We start from the raw sequence: 17,936 nt of genomic DNA on the forward strand, positions 1-17,936 counted from the left end.
CACCCCCCCCCCCCCGTCAATGTTGTCCCGCTCTCAGAGAAGTCCCCTGTGCCGGGCATCCACAGAAGTACTCTCTAGACTTTAGCACACCCCCCCCCATCAATGGTGTCCTGTTTTACCAATGTTAAAATTTGGTCACCTTATATAACACCCTTGCTGATCCATTTTCCATTAGAAATTTGTCCTAGCATGCATTAGATTTCTTTGATGATCTCGGTAGGCTCCTGGTTGATATTTTAATAGTTTTTTTCAATAAAAAGAAAGATATAGGTATTTATTTTTTGGCTGCAAAATTAATACATGCAGGATATTTATGTTTCTTGAAAGGGAAAAAGGTTAAGAGCAGATGATAGAAGTGATGCAGGAGTCTATCACCATAGAAAGACATAGTGAACACTTTGCTGTGTGTTCACCCACACCACTGTGTACATTCTATTCTATAGATGCTATTATTTTTTCCAAATAGTAATGTCATTTTGTTTTTGTGGTTTTGTAATTGCCTTTCCCTCATAACAATATATCATGGATAACTTTTAACATCAATTTTTGATTCAATAAACCTTATTGAATGTCTACTGTGTGGCACTTGTAATAAGTCAGAGACGTACATGTAGTTTGTAAGATCTATAGACTATACCTGGGCAGGTAGACAGCCTTTTATCTTAGGTCACCTTTTAAACTGACTTTTATTTCAGAATATATACTATTTTGTTTTCATTTTCTGCCAAGCATGTTTTTTACTGGTAGTGACTATTCCATGCTCTTCTAATGTGGATCTGTATATTCTTTTTTCAAAACAGAAGCTACTTTATTATTTGTTTCGGATGATCGGGCTTACTGAAAGTATGTCAAACAACATAGGAAAATAAAGTTTCAAAAGTTACATGAAAGTCCACCAGGCTGAAGTAGACCACCACCAACTTTTGGTAGAACACCCTTCTCAACCTTTCTTTCTTTTTGTAGATGTGTAACTGTGCCTCGTGTGAATAGGTATATTATAACTTTGCCCACATGAGTTCATAATCACACCAACAGACATCTTGAACATTTTGCTGTATGTTCACCCACACTACTACGTATATCTATGTTTCTACTCTGTAACAAAGAACATTAAAACAGAATATGAACAGCTTTGCAAAGCAAAAAGATAGTATTAGCTGTTTACCAACACAAGAGCTGTGTTTTCTCATTTTATTTATCTGATAAATACTCACTGAGCACCTGCCTTGTGCTGGGCTCTCTGACACCTCTCTCTGGTGTTACACTGGGTGTGAGGGTGGGGTAGTCACAGTGGCTGTTCATCAGTGTTCAGGCTGTCCTCTCCTCCAGACATGCGTTCGGATTGCACTCCCCTTTGGAGTTTGGGTGTGGAGACAGAACTTGCTTTGACTAATGAAATGTGAGCATATGTCACTCCAGCCCTGGACCCAGTATTATACTTGCCACATTTCTTTTCTTTCTGAGGTGTACTCTGGAAATACACATTGATATGGAACTTCTATTAGCCTCACTCTTGAGTGACTGCAGGTTGACTGAGACCTCTCCAAGTCCGTTGCGTGAGGAGTACCCTTTTGCTACAGGAAGCCCCTGGGATTGTGTGGGATTGCTTGTTACGGCAGCTAGCCTCTCTTGTTCTGACTGATAGTGTCTAAGCAGCTATTAATTTACTTAATTGCACCTACCTCATGAGAGACTGTCTTACCTGCCTTGCTTAATACCAGATGTACTATATTAGCAATTTGTTGCTGATTTACCGGACTACCAATTTTATGGGTGTGAAGTATAAGTTACCTGACCCAAGTACAGTGGAAAAGAAGGCGATGGGTTAGTTACTGTTTATCCACATGTGCTGTAAAGAGCACCCACATTAGAATCATCTGGGGTGCTTATTTAAAAATGCAATTTTCTAGGTTCTACCAATACTGTAGAGTCAATAGATCTGTGGGGTCTATTTCTGAAAAACTTTCCAGATGATTTTGACATACACCAAAGCCACTTGTGCAAGGAGTGGGTAAGGGCAAAAACATTGCCTCAGCAGTTTTTGAACTACTATAAGAAGTTCATCAGTGCTGATCAATTTTTTTCTACACGTCAGAAATTTTACTGGATCCTGAAAATACAAAAACAAAATAAAGTCCCTCCCATCACTCATAGCCTATTATCATGGCAGACATTTGTATAAAGAAATAATTTCAATCCATTTTAGGATGGAAGCCTCTATAGGATGCAGGGTGGGCCCCAGAGCACATATAGTCACTTAGGGTACAGAGATGCAGGGAGGTTACCTGATGCAAACAGGTATGTTTTGCAGCTAAAGTAACTCCCAAGAGCCTGACAGGATGTCTGAAATCTTGGGATGGACTTTGAAAAGAAAGTTACATAATTAAGGAGTAGCTGTGAAGTACTTTCAGCTGTGCAGAGAGAGTGATTAATGTATGTATATCTTCATCAGTGATTTGTCTCTGCAGATAACAAGGGAGAGAAACATTTGGCTAGCTGGGTGTATTTTGGTAGGTATGAGAAGAGGGACTGGCTCCCAGCAATACAGTTTGATTTGGACATCTGTATCTTGGCTTCCTGGGTCATTTTTCCCTCTTATCCTATCTCCTCTTGATACTCTTGGTGTTCTCCAGAGGAAACAGACTTGGTCAGCTAAAATATACACATATATTCACATCCTGGCAGCCTTTGCAGAGAAAGAAACTGCCTGCTTGAAAATAACTATAATAGGTCATAGAACCCAGGCAAGACGTTAAATGTTGTTTGACCTACAAATAAAAACCTGGGCCTGAGGATTGGACACTGCTGGTAAGAACCTTCTGAAGGTGAGGAGAGTGCCGTCTGCTCTCAGGTTTAATGTTTAATTATCTGGGAGACTTAGCTTCCCTTAAAATTGGCTTGAAGGTAAACCAGGGGACATGTGCCTACTGAGGCTGAGTGTCACTGGTGCTTTGGGGAAGTGTTCACTATTTCCCTAAGTCCAAGTCTACCCTTTCTGAGACTGAGCAGCTGTCACTGGTTATCTTGGAAAACACTGCATTCGAGGGCAGAGAAAGGAACTCAATATGTGGCTCTGAGTTTCCTCAGTTTCTCCAAGAACAGAGTGAGTGGAAAATCAAGGTATTAGGGTCATATCCACCAGGTAGATGGAACCAGGGAAATTTAGCCTGCACAGGAGAGGATTATGGGATCATAAGGACAGAGACTATTGGAAGAATGATTAATGGAAGAGTAAATGGACTTTATGTAAACTTTTTAGTACAGTGTGTAGCAAATAGTGGGCATGTAATGTGTTCAAGGGCACAGTAAGCACCACTATGTGGAAATTTTAGGAAAGAAGACATATACTCAATGTAAGGCTAGATTTTCTAATAATTATATTTGTTTGAATACAGTATGAACTTTCTTAGGAGAATGCATAATCATTCCTGGCACATCACCTAAGTGCCAGGTGTTGTATTAAGGGTCGAGGTTACAAAGATGAATAATGTGCAGCCTTTTTTCCCTTAAAACACTCAGAGAACAATAGGAGAGATATTCATGGATGCAAAGAGATAAATTCCAATACAATGTGCTCTGATGGAGTGAGGGTTTATAAAGTGCTGAAGGACCACAAATTATCGAGTAACTGATCTGCACAGAGCAGATGACATTCAATCAGGGTCTTGAAGGATGAATAGGAGTCTGCTAGTCAGCGGTGTGGAGTTGCTTATCACTGGAAGTGTTCAGACAGAGACTGAATGGCCACCTGACAAAGGTGTTGCAGAGGGATTGTGGAGAAGGTGGGAGACTCGTAACTTAAGTGACCTCTGCGACCTTTCCAAACCCAAGATCCTATAAAAGAGCCACAGTAGTGGGACATTGTTGTACTAGCATATATGTTACCATCTATCAACACAGTGATCCCGATTCTCCGCCTGGTGAGGGGAAGGGGGGCTGCTGTCAACCCGAAGAGGGTTTAAGTTGGAATCAGGAAAGGGGAGAACTGATCTTTTCTTTGCCCTAAGGGCGAGTATCTCTTTACACTCAACTGAGTGTACTAAAGGGGGAAGGTAGGATGGACTTTAGGAAAGCGCTGGGAGCCGGGGCCGGAGGAGACAGCTTCACTCCTCTCCACACTTGGCAGAGTCAGCCTGGGGTTGTTTTATTTCCAGGTGGGCTCATGGTGCTCCTGGCTGTACAGAGCAGCTGAGGCTGCCTCCTTCGCCACAGCCCTGCCTGCCTGAGCCAAGGCAGCCATCTGAGGCTCTCCGTCTGCCATCCAGCGCTGACTGAGCCCTTCTGCCAAGAAAGCAATGAAGACAAAGGAGAAATACCTAAAGAGAAAAGTGCATCCAGCCTCCCTCAGTCATCGCAGCTGAGTTTCTCGGCTGCAGAATACTTGAATTGTTCACATTCTTGACTCTGCTCAGGTGAGCACAGGTGCGCTAAGGTGGAGCCACCATCCTTTCTCTTCACCTGCAGGGCTAAGAGGCCCCACTGACAGGCGGGCAGACAGACCTGCCATTGTCACACTGCACAGGGTGGCATATCAAATGCTTCTTAAGAAGAGCTTGAAGCTGGAGGCTCTGGGGTCTCCTAAGAACAGACTTAGGGGAAAGAAATGAAGAAATCTTAAAAATGCAGGCTTTTCTTCTGGGGAGGAAATGAGAACATGTAGGCAACTGAGTCCGGCCACTTTCTTGGTGACTTCTCATGGTCAGACAAGGGCAGAAGAAAATCACTTTACTTCCAGCCTCCAAAATACAAACCTTGGCGTTCACACTCGTTAAACTCTGGAACTAGTTAACACGTCTAGTTTCTTCTGGGATGTCTGTCAAGAAGGATTAGCAGCCAGTTGATGGATGTGGGTTCAGGCTGCAGTGAACTTGTAATATCCACTCGGCTCCCGAGAGCAGGCTCTGCGTCCCCTGCTCACCCCCGCAGGCCCCTCTGAGTCAGGAAGAAATGCAACGTGATCCGGTTGACTTATGTGCTGTGTACAGATTGTGCCGTTTCTCTAAGCCAGTAATAATCCCAATATTAACTATTATAAGGAAATATACATGCATCTGCTTATTTTTGCCAAAAGAAACACAGGCGCGATAAACCCCAAACTAATGAGGTTGGTTATTTATAGGGGAGGGCGAGAAAAGCGTGTAAGGACTTGAGAATGGAGCAGTGACACTTGTTTAAAAAATAGCTTTTTGTAGAATTTAACATTTTGGAACCATGTTAATGTTTTGCTGCTCAAAAAAGTCATATCCATAAAATGGGGAAAATGTAAAATGGAATAGAAACGGGAACAATTGGGTCTATATGCGAATACAGGACCAGTGTCATCACATTGAAGAAAGAAATGAAACTAATCCCGGGAACTTCTGAACCTAATGTTTTCACGATACACTCTCAATCTAAGAAGAAGAAGAACTATAAACCAATAGTGACTTTTGCTGAGTAGTTTTGTTTTTCACAGTGCTATGGGTGTGCAATTCTGCAACTACTGTGTGGGTGTTCCAGGACTGGGCAAATTATGAAGGTTATTGTGTAAGGGAGCCAGGTTATTCACTCTGAGAGAAGAGGGGTGGGATGAGCTGGTCGTATTGGTTTGAAGGGAAATGCAAATGCAAACTCACTTTTTCTTTATGTGTCTATTACATTTAATCTGCATATTTAACATGACATGTATATATTATGTTTAAATATGTATGAGCTGTCATAGGACACCGAGTTTACAAGGTTGGACAATTAAGTTCAGGAACTCATCCAAGAAAAAGTGCTACATACCTCATTGCTGAATATCACTATTGTTGCCAGATATGGCCAAAGGGAGTACTTCAAAGGTGACCATATCTATATATTCATCAATTATTATTATAGAACTTTAAAAATGATATCTACTCACTAGACGGCCTCATGAGCACATGTAAAGACCCAGATCTTGATTTCTTAAGGCTTTTCTGCCAAAAAAGAATCTGACCAAAGAACCCTAATCCTAACCCCTTAGAGAAATGGAAAATTACAGAGCAGAGAAAGTATGAGATGACCCTGAACTGGCTTATTGTGCCCGCAAGTAAGAAAATGCTAGAAGTAAAAATGAAAGAAGCATGTCAAATGCTGAGGATCTGGACTGAAGTTGGTGCCCATTCCCCAAGTCTGAGACAGTGGAGACTCTAAGTAAATCATGATAGTAATGGATGAAAACCTAGTGAGTAAAATAAGAATTCATATTGGTATAACTAACTGGATTCTAACTTTCAAAATTAGAAGAAAATACTGGAGTTAACAAATTACCATTTGTAACCATTAGAGTAATAATTCATCTAGCCAAGAATTGTCAATGAATACTAAAATTAGCAGGTGGGAGTCTTATGAAGAACAGAATATTGACATCATCTTAAAGTATCTCCCCACAAATATTGTATTAATTAGAAAGGGGAAATTAGTAACTTTGCCGTGGGGAAACGTGGTGGAAATGGCCTCATCCAAGAAGTCAGAGTTAACTTTGCCAATATCAAGACAGCACAACGAGATGTGCCTCTGGTCCGAGGCACTGAGGAGGGGGTAGCATTTCAATGTGGTCTCTCATTCCAAGTTCAACAACCTGAATTTAATCATAAAGAAACATCAGACAAGCCCCCAAATGAGGAACATTCTATAAAATGTCTGGCCTGTACTCCCCGGAAATACCAAAATCGTGGAAGAGAAAGAAAGGCCAAAGAACTGTTTCAGGTTAAAGAAGATTAAAAAATCATTATAATAAATGCAATGCGTCTTTCTAGATTATATCTTGGCATGAGAAAAATAGCTATAAAGGATATCTATTTAAAAAATTTGAATAAGTACTATAGGTTAAATTGTAGCATTATATCAATGTTAAATATGCTGATTTTGATAATCATAGTGGGATGATATAAGGGAATGTTCTTGTTCTTGGAAAATATATACTAAGTTATTTAGGGATAAAGGAATATATGTGTATAATCAGAAAGAGAGAGAGAGAGAGAGGGAATATGATTAAGGAAATAGGGCCAATTTTTACCAATTGATGTATCTAATACATCTGGGTAAAGGACCTATAGGCTTTCTTTGTCCTTTTTGGTAACTTTTCTATAGTTTGAAATGCCAAATTAAAAAGTTACAAGGTAAAAGAGAGAAAAATATAACTTATGATTATGAATATTCTTGCCCCATCTTGCACTATTTTGGGGAGAATTAAATATCAGTTATATTAAAAGAATTGCATTTTAATAGTATTTCAGAGCATGCAACATGCCTATACATTCATCACCTCACTTAATTCTCACAGTAGCCTTTTGAAGTAAACAAGGCAGGTATTCTATTGGTCCCATTTTATAGAAAACCCCAGGTTAGACAACTTAAGCCCCTTTCTCAAGTTCACAGAACTAAAAAGTCGTAAGGTCAGGACTTGGACGTAGGCCACCCAACTTTCAGTACCAAGCTACCCCCATTGCAGGAAGGGCCAGTCTTTGATCTCTGAAGCATGTGTGTTTCCCCGTCCATCAGGGGCTGAGGACATCGATTACAGCGTGATGATGTTTGCATGCTCTGTGACTGCAGCTACGTCACTGTGCCTTCTAGCAAAGTGTCCTAGGCATTGCACTGTTTAATATGAGTCTTCATAGGGGGTCATACCAGAGTCAGTGCCCAGACAGTACTATACATAGAGATTCAGGTCCCTTTTCCCTCACATATGCTTCTATGATATGAATATTTATGTTCCCCCAAAATCTGTATGTTGAAATCCTACCCCATGAGGTAGGAAGTTCTTCACCCTAGTAGGTATTCTAGGTGAAGATATTAGGTGGTGCAGCCTTTGGGAGGTGATGATGGAGATGATTAGGTCATAGGGGTCCACCCTTATGAATAGTGTTAGTGCCTTTGTAAAAGAGTCCCCAGAGAGCTGCGTCCCCCCTTCCACCGTGTGAGGACATAATGAAAAGGCACCACCTATGCAGCAGGAAACCATCCCTCACACACAGAATCTCCAGACACTTTGATCTTGGACGAAGAGAAATAAATTTTTGTTGTTTATGGTATTTTACTATAGCAGCCCAAGACACATGCCTATGACTTTTGACTATGTTGATTAAGTGAAAGACCAGCCCTGCTTGGGCCACATTTAGCATCTTAAATTCTATGGCTTCTTTTCTTCAAATACTTTCCAATCCCAGATAATGAAACTCTACCACTGGGGAAGGGTCATAGGAAAATGAAAAGGTGTTAGAGGGAGGACAGGAAAGGAGGCACAAATCAGGCAATGGGAAAGTCAACAACAGGCTACGGGGACGGGGTGGCAGGGGTGTCCGACCTTTCCTTTCCCTGTGCTGCATATGGGAAGATGAAGAGTTGCCTTCAGTCACATATTAAATACACAAACAAATCACAAAGATGTGGAGACAACCCAAGGGCCCATCAACCCATGGATACTTTAGTAAACTGTCATATGTGTATATTATGCTATTCAGGCAAAAAAAGAGGGAGACTTTACATTTTTTGTATTTACCTAGATGGAGTTAAAGAATGTTCTCCTTAGTAAAGTAGTTCAAGAATGAAAAAGCAAGCATCCTGAGTACTCAATACTAATCTGAAACTAATAGATGAACAATTACAGGCTCACATGAGAGAAAACACCATTTAATTCAAGTTGGGGGGAAGGAAAGGAGGGAGCTTGGGAACTCAGTAATCTCTCATCTACTGGGCACAATCTATGGGTATATGGCACACCTCCTGGGTGAAGGACTCATCTACAATTCGGACGCTACCTAACAAATGCAAAGAATGTTACCCAATCATAGGTACCCTTCTGTTAACCTGAAATTAAAAAAAAGAAAGAAAAGGAAGAAAAGGTCTGGGCATACTTTTGTGATATCCAACACAACAGATAAACAAAACGTCCTCACAAAATCAGCATGCGTCTGTGGTTGGCAGGTTGTACACCTCTGGTTAGGTGGAAACCTTGAAAGTGTTCACAGTTCCAGGCTCTTTCACTTAGAAAACTCAAGATTAGAATTTCAGACATCCTTGTCTTCAGAGTAAGTAGGCAGGAAATTTCTTGGAAGAAGACATAAAAAAATGTATAACCAAAGCTGCTCAGATTTACCCTCAGGCCCATTGCAAGCCTTAATTTTTCTTTGTAGACTTTTGTGGCCCTGCCGTTTCCACAGTGCTCTTCCTGTTCTAATCTGTACCCCTCTGATTATTTGTGCCTGTTGTTTGATTCCGATCACATATCGCCCTATTTGTAGTTGTGTGGGGGCTTGCACACAACCACCACTCATTCTTTTTTTTTTTTTAAGTTTCAGATGACTATGAGGGTACAAATGTTTAGGTCACTTTGTTTTCAATTCTAAGGTCAAGTTCAAGTTGTAGTTGAGCCCTTCACCCAGAGGGTGTGCTGAACACTCTCACATTCTGCATAGTAGGTCAGATCCAGCCAATTGCCAATCACCCTCCCTCCTCTCCGTTCCCCTGTCCCTCCTCTCCCCTCCCCTCTCCCTTGCTAGATGATGCTTGTGTTTTTTCTCTCCTGGGGGCATGTAGTTGTTTATATATTGGTTTCGTGTTAGGTATTCAGTACATTGTGTACTTTTCCCCATCATTTTTGAGGTACTTTACTAAGAAGAATACACCATTCACTCTTTAACCTGGCAGTAAGGGTTCTACTTCACTAGAATTGTGCCCCAGTTGGTCACCAACTCCAAAGACCTGTCCATTTACCAAGAACAGGCACTTGTAACCTTGGAGGATATGAGTAGAAGTCAAGATACAGGTATGTATGCATGGTGTCATTTTACATACAATTTCAATCACCCCTTTTACTTAATCCTCGCCTCTTTATTAAATGTATTAGGAATGGATGTCTTTTCCTGGTTGGGTTTGGTTTTGTCTTTAGCCATCTTACTTGGTTAAGCACAAAGTCCAAATGCTTGACTTCAAGAGCAGCAAGAGTCACTATGTGTACTGTGGCCAACTGAGTGGCAGCCAGCACACCACTCTCTTATGTCACTCCGAGAACAGACTTGGTTTTTGGGAGAGCCTGGCTTAGCTAGGACCCCATCACATCAGATGCCTATGAAACACACTGTGGAAAGGATGTTCCTTTGTGAAAGGCGGGGTGAGAAAAGATGGGGACAGATAGCGTGCCTCCTGACGCGGTGTCCACATCCAGATCGTTTTCCAGGCTCGAAATCCCACGATGATTTTCCTGTGTGATTGCAAACATCAGCACTGACTGCCAAGTTAAATACATTGATCCAATGTTTCAATACTGGCCGGACATACCTTTAAGCATCACACCGTGAGCTTCTAAAATGCTTTCTGCTTCATAGGGATGTTTGGAGATGGATTACACCACATCTGGGAATGAACTTTGAGCTTCTTGGAGAAATTATTACCCAATACTCTTTTGCAAATCTTTCCCAGTATTACCAGGTGGCCAAAATTGTATTCATCCCACATAATTGACTTCAGCTCCCCCCCTCCATGTTCACCAGTGTCATAACTTAATCACCAGGTTGTCTCTTCCAGTTTTTCTTCACTTCGTGAGGGTGAGTAAGAGCTCAGGACTTCTAAATCCATGTCTGAGGCACTTTCCTCTAAGGCTGATTTGGCTCCTATTTAGAGTATAATGCAGTACTGAGCAATAACAATGTGAATACAAAGAAATGCACCCCACCATTCTGCCTTGAAGAATATACGCTATGGTTTGGGAGTGACTCTTGTGTGCCAAATGTAATTCTGCATGTCGGCACTTCCTCAGGTAAGTTCTGCAGGATTTTAGTTTCCCCTAAATCTGACAGGAGATACATAGGAGAGAAGACTCACCCAACCATTAGCCACCCGTGGTCAAGTACTTTTAGAATAAGCTGGCACATGATAGGAACTCAGAAAACGCTTATTGATGAGCGCACAAATAACAAAACCCCAAGTTAAACAAAGTTGAATGGGGTTCTTTGTTGTATGGTGGCTCAGGTTCTCCAGAAGCAAACCCTGACGCAATGGGTTTACGAAAGTACTCCCAGCCGAAGTCAGTAAGGAAGCCAAGAAAGGGCGCCATTGCAGGTACAGCCTCAGTCCCAGCCTCTGTCCCCAGGAGCTCTGGGCTTAAAGCATCTCACAGTTTACCCCACGTCCAGGTAAGGGGCTAGGCTGCCAAATTTCAGCCCCTCATCGTCATCATAGGCTCCTGGGGAAACCTGGACTCGGAGCTCCGCAAGGGTTCTTGCCTCCACCTGTTTTCTAAAGAAAGCTGGGAAGGATGCGAAAGCTTGGGATAAGCGAAAGCTTGGGGTAAGCGAAAGCTTGGGGTAAGCGCAAGGAACTGGACTGAGATCGCCAGCGATCTGGGTGGAGCATGATGTAGCATAACTTCTGCTTTAGAAAGCTTCTCACAGCCTTTACGCTATTGACATACATTGTGAATGGCCAAGAGAAAAATCAAAGACTTAGTGTTTTCTAAATTTATTTGGACACTGAGTACCTTTTTTTCCTTCAATACTTCTCAGACTATTTTGTGTATGTGTATGTGTGTGTGTGTGTGTGTGTGTGTGTGTGTGGTATGAGTGAGAGAGAGAAACATTCAGAAATATCCTTTGGTAAATGCTGCTTACATTTTTTTCTCTCTTAAAAATTTATTATTAAGTGCTTTTGGAAGATTTACATTAAAATTGTATAAACGAGGGCAGCACCTGTGACTCAGTGAGTAGGGCACCGGCCCAATATCCTGAGGGTGGTGGGTTTGAACCCAGCCCTGGCCAAACTGCAATAAAAATAAACAGCCGGGCATTGTGATGAGCACCTGTAGTCCCAGCTACTTGGGAGGCTGAGGAAAGAGAATCGCCTAAGCCCAAGGGCTGGAGGTTGCTGTGGGCTGTGACACCACAGCACTCTACTGAGGGTGACAAAGTGAGACTGTCTAAAAAAAAAAATTGTGTAAATGTGTACGAGTTGGCCAATAACTTCCTGATTTCTAACACATTCCAGCTGATTGGCCTTCATGGGGCTGATTTGATGTAATACTTTTTCTTTTTTTGCAGTTTTTGGCCGGGGCTGGGTTTGAACCCATCACTTCTGGCATATGGGGCCAGGACCCTACTCCTTTGAGCCACAAGAGCCACCCTTGATGTAATACTTTTAAGGTAGAAGATATTTAGTGTTACCTGGAGAAAGAGGGGGTGATGGTCCTTTGAGGTTTAAGTGGCATTTTGGTCTTGGGTTTCAGAGACCTCATAAACATGTATAGCAATGAAATAAGTAAATATGAAATTTTTATACCTACAAATAATTATAAAGGACAATTTTAAGGCATCTCATTTCTAAATATTCAGCCTAGTAATTTTCCCTTTGTAATCCCTCTGGCAGCCAATGCCTGGCTTTATCCACTTTTTCCAGGGAGCCAAGAATTGGGAAAGAATGCTCCACCTGTAATAAATCAATCTGACATATAGGGATAGAAAGTAGGCATGGGGAGAAGAGAGGAGAAAGGAAAGTTGGAAAACCTACCATTTATATCCCTAAGACCAACTACACTGATACCCGTGTCCTGAGGACCTTCCAGAAACAGATCTTCCATGCCTAGAGGCCTGGGAGTTTATGTTTTAATCCCAAGATATTTTCAATTTCCAATATTCAGGAAAGAAGGAAAACTATCTTAGTTTACCCTGGGCCAAATAGGAGAGACAGTAGTTGAGTCCTGTGCCATGTTACTCTGCAGGTGCAAAACTGACAGATCGGTCTTTTATTTTTTAATTTTAAGGTCAGTTTGTTAAGTTCAATGATGAAAGCTATCAGAAGACTATTCTCCTGGAAATTATTTTGTGTTAGAAAGAAAGAAATGAAAATCAAAACTCTCTGAGCATCGCCACAGCCGCTGTGGCAGTCAAGCCTCTCTGCAGGTGGGGACAGTACATGAGTTGATTGAGTCACTCCCGGGACAGCAGGAGTGGAGTCTGAATCATCCTCATCACGCTCCAGCTCCAAGTCGTCTATTTCCTGGAAGAAAGATTCATCTGCCTCCACACCGTTTCTAGCATCCTCCAAGAACTGGGCATCAGATGTGTCAAGTTAACGATCTGTTTCAAGGAACTGTTTCCCACTTATTTTTCCCCCTGCTTGTTTTCTTTTGTCCATTTCTTTTTAATTTCTAAGAGTTCTGCATCAAACGTGGCTTCCAATGTAGGAAAGTCTCAATGGTACCAGGAGAGCCACAGCATAATTGCTTTTCAGCTTCTCCTGTTGCTGCTTCTTTTTCTTTCTTTTCGTCTTCTCTTCTGGTTTTTAATCTGATCTGCAATTTCACTTAATTTTTCTTGCACAGCTGTCGCTAGAGTAAAGATCATCACCATATCAAGATTCTCTTCAGGCTGTAATGCTAATAATGATGTCTCAGACATTTACAATTTCTCTTCTAGATTTTCCCGGGAGAATGCTTCATAAAGGGGAGCTTCATGTGGGTATTTTTCACTGTATGTAAGCTTGAGGGTAGTCTGGACAGTTCCATCATTTTCTCCAGCCTCCCATGCCATACATAGGAAAGGTGAAGCTGGGTAGATTTTCTGATAATGCTTAGCAGGACCTTGTCAAGTGAAGCATTACTGAAGGAGAATGTGGTGCTGGGAGAGTCTCTTTACATTCTGGAAGACTAGTTGTTAGGAGGGTTGGACCCATGTGTAATCAAGCTGTGAAGGAGTCGGGGTCGATGGACTCTATCTGGGCTGAAGAGAGCAGAGATTTACCTCACTGTAAACAGAGAGATCTCACTGGGCTGCTCTCTGCTGGAATCTGTCATTGTGACCCTTGCTGCTGCCCATGGATCACCCACTGGACAGTGCACAGCAGACAGTGACCATGGCCATGCTGGGAGAGACAGATTGGTTTTTCACATTTAAATTTGTAAAACATCAGCCATACTAGAGCCAAACCATGAGCCCGGTCAACCTACTGATTACAACAGCTTGATGATTTATGCACAAACTCAAGCAATGAAATATAAATGCTCACACTGGCTGAAGTCCCAAAAGAAATGATGATTTTTCAAAAGTTTTCATTCTGCTTTTTGTGTATTTCCTATCCTAGAAATAAGCAATTTTTTTTCAATAAATGCCTGCTGCCTTAGTTAGAGGGTTTTGAAATGCTAACCCTTGTGAAGAGTTAGTAGTTTCCCATGGGCATTTCATGGTAGCACAACCACCAGCCACCACCCTATCCACAGTAGCTTTGGGGAAAAGGTGCAAAGACAGCTTCACGGCAGGGGTGGACAGCTTCATCCCTGGGACACAGGATTCTTAGCTTGTACGTTTGTGTGTATATCTATACATCCTTCTGCTTCATGTGTTTCTCTGTGTGCACTGCATGGATCTGCTAAAACAGTGTGTATCTATTTACTCTCACTGATCTAAAACACATTGTACTACTTTAGCCAATCCTTCTACCTCTCAACAAATTCACTTTGGGCTGAGACCCAATATAGCCAAGAAGGAAAATTTCTCTGAATTATGAACAATTTTGCCAGTAGGAGTGTATGAGTTTACACAGAACTTGTCATATTACCATTCACTTTCCATCTACCACTAGTTTAGGTCTGGAGTCTTTGCTTTCTGACTGCCCTTTGGGTTTTCTAGGGTGTGAGAGTGCCCTCTGGTGGAAATTTGGTTGGAAAGGTAGAGTTGAGGACGCTCCTTGCTCTGGGATGGACCGCAGGTCCAGTAATGCACATGGAGCCTCTGTGAAGATCAGGGACCACAGAGAATCCAGATCCAAGGCTCTCCGTTCCTCCTCAACCCTGGCCTCCTCCCCACAGTATTGTCAAAGCCACACACTCTCTAAATCAGTGCTGTCTAATAGAGCTTTTTACAGTGAGGTAAATCTCCACATTTGTGGGAGCCAATATGCTAGCCACTGGCTACCGAGCACTTGAAATGTGGCTAGTGAGACTGAACAAGTGAATTTTTTTTAATAGTGAGGTGAAATTCACATAACATAAAATTAACCATTTTAAATTGTACAAATTAGGAGCATTTAGCCCTTTCCTGGTGCTGTACAACCAGCATTGCTATCAAGTTCCAAAATTTTTTCGTTACCCCCCAAGAAAATCCCACCTCTATCAAACAGTCACCTCCTCATTTCTACCCTCCCCTCAGATTCTGTATAGTACCAATCTGCCTTCTGTCACTATGGGTTATTTTTTCTGGATAGTCCATCTAAATGGAACCATCCAGTATGTGGCCTTGTGTGTTTGGCCTCCTTCATTCAGCATAAAGGTTCATCCACATTGTAGCAAGTATCAATAATTTATTATTATTATTGTTTTTGAGACAGAGTCTCACTATGTTGCCCTCAACAGAGTGCTGTGGCATCACAGCTTATAGAAATCTCAGGCTCTTGGGCTCAATCCATTCTCTTGCCTCAGGCTCCCAAGTACCTGGGACTACAGGCGCCCGCCACAACGCCCAGCTATTTTTTTTCTTGTAGTTGTCATTGTTATTTAGCAGGCTGGGGCTGGGTTCAAACCCACCAGTCCCAGTGTATGTGGCTGGCGTCCCAGCTGCTGAGCTACAGGCACCAAGCTAGTACTTTATTTCCTTTTATGGGCAAGCAATATTTCATTTTATGGATATACTGATATACCACATTTTGTTTATCCATTCATCTGTTGATGGACATTAGGATTGTTCTGACTTCTGGCTATTCAGAATAGTGCTGCTATGAACATTCATGTACAAGGCTCTGCCTGAGCACCTGTTTTTAATTCTTTTTTCTGTATACCAAGGAATGGAGTCACTGGGTCACATGGAAATTCTGCATTTAGCTTTTTGAAGAACTACCAACTGTTTTCCAAGGAAGTCTGGTTTTTTAATAGTTTTAATGATTTTCATCTTAACTTTGCAATAAAACCTAATGTCTAGAGCACCTTGATTCTTTTGGAGTACGAGCAAGGTGCTCAAGAACTCTTCAAGGCAACAATTTTTAAAAAGTGTAGTCCTACATGAAAAACAAAGATATCCATAATCGCACCCCATTCCTCCACATTATAGGGAAGATTATTTATAGATGAAGAAACTGAGGGCCTGAGAGGAGATATTTTCTTCATAAATATTTGATGAGTGCACACTACTTAGGGGCAGGGGTTGGGAAGCGTCAGAGGCAGCACATGGGCACTAGGTGGCAGCAGAGAGCATGGGGTAGGCAGAGTGAGGGGGCTGCAGTGAGATCACCTGCTTAAGGTCTGATGTGTTGGCCAGAGGGTGGATGGATGGGGCTGCTGTCAACCTGCCTAGTTTTAAATCTAGATTTTGCTGTGTCTAAGGGAAAATCCTACTGCTTCTACCTTCAGGTACAATGTGAATTGAGCCACTTTTCACTCCCTCTGTCATTACCCCCTGGCCCAAGCCTAGACTGTAGCATAGTTCTCTATTCTAAATACCAGCCTGTCCTCCCACCTCCAGCAAACTGCTCCCACTGTTGTCCATTTGTTCTGTATTCCTCTCCAGCAGCCTGAGAAGTGTGATTCTCATCCACTTAACATCCAGAAGCCTCGCCGTGGCTTACAAGACGCTGTACACAGGTGCTCTGGCTGCTTCTCCAGCCTCACCTCCTAGAATCCTCACTCCTGTTCTCTGCTCCAGTAACAGTGGCCTTCTTGGTCCTCCTGAAATGTACTAAGCACATTTTTCACTTGTCGCGCTCTCCGTCCAGGGTGTTCATCCCAAAGATATCCGAATGGTTCCCTCTGTCCTTCCTTCAGGTCTCTGTTCAAATGTCACCTTACCAGAGAGCCTTCCCCAAGCATCTGCTTGAATAGAAGCCCTTTCACCACCATTCTCCTTTCTATCCCTGTCCCAGTCGTTTTTATTCTTAGAGCTCTTCATTTCCTGGAATTATGGCATCCACACTGATGCACAGGATCGGCTATCCATTGCTTAGTCCGGTGCTGAGCACATAGTGGTGATCAGGAAATGCAACTTCTTGTTACAACTTTCCCTTTGGAAGTTTTGCCCTCATCACCTGTCCACTGTAATTAATCTCTGCAACAGCCCAGAAGATGTATTGTGGACCCCCCGCTCCTTCCTCTTCATGCACACCATCAGACTGGACCCGCCGCTTCCTATCTCCAGATGGTGTTCTCGGTTTCTCCTTGGTTAGCCACATCGCATTTCTTCATTGCTCTCCGCTCAGGGTTCATAGTTCCTTCAGGATCTCTGATGGGTTCCTACCATTTTGTTTGTCAATGTGCTGCTGAAAGGAGCTTTATATTTAGGACACAGGTGCGCACACACACTCACATACACATTACACACTTCTCAGCTTCTCAGTACCCTTTAGAACCATTGACTCTCTTGCTGGCCTAATGAAATTATTTCCCTTTCCTAGCTGAGGCTCCCGACAGTTAGAAAGGGGGTAGAATGGGTGTCCAATCTGTGGTCTGTGGGCCACATGTGGATTATATGTACGTATGAGGACTTTTTTGCTCATCTGTGGTGGCAGATACCATGAAAATTATACATATACCTTTTTTGTTGCTCATCAGCTTTCATTATTGTTTATATACTTAATGTGTGGCCCAAGACAAGTCTTCTTTTTCCAACATGGTGCAGAGAAGCCAAAAGTTTGAACATCCCCTGGATCTGCTCCTGAGTAGATAGGAATAGGTGCCCTAAAAACCTGAGATTAACTAAAATGTTTTCTAAGGGACCCTCATCTCTGAAAATCAGTTTCCTGGGTTGGTCTCCCTCATTGAGTAAGACTGAGGCTGGAGACCTATCTCCTCGCTAAGCCATCATGTCCTACATAACTGAGTTTCTTAAGCTGGAAACAGTCTTCTGGGGTAATAAGCATAGCACTAGAATGAACACAGAAAACCCTCCTTAAGGCTCAATTTGAATGGTAAGTAGCTTATGTCACTGTTTGAAGTGGAGCATGGATGCATGTCTATTATG

General features: G+C 42.3%; 1 pseudogene; it reads right to left on the reverse strand.

Moving 5' to 3' along the window:
* Positions 1-17,148, reverse strand: part of LOC100956365 — a 21,105-nt pseudogene extending 3,957 nt beyond the window's left edge.
* Positions 17,149-17,936: the final 788 nt, after the last annotated feature.

Source organism: Otolemur garnettii, unplaced genomic scaffold (genome assembly GCF_000181295.1).
Source record: "Otolemur garnettii isolate 467f Iridium unplaced genomic scaffold, OtoGar3 scaffold00016, whole genome shotgun sequence".
Taxonomy (NCBI): Eukaryota; Metazoa; Chordata; class Mammalia; order Primates; family Galagidae; genus Otolemur; species Otolemur garnettii.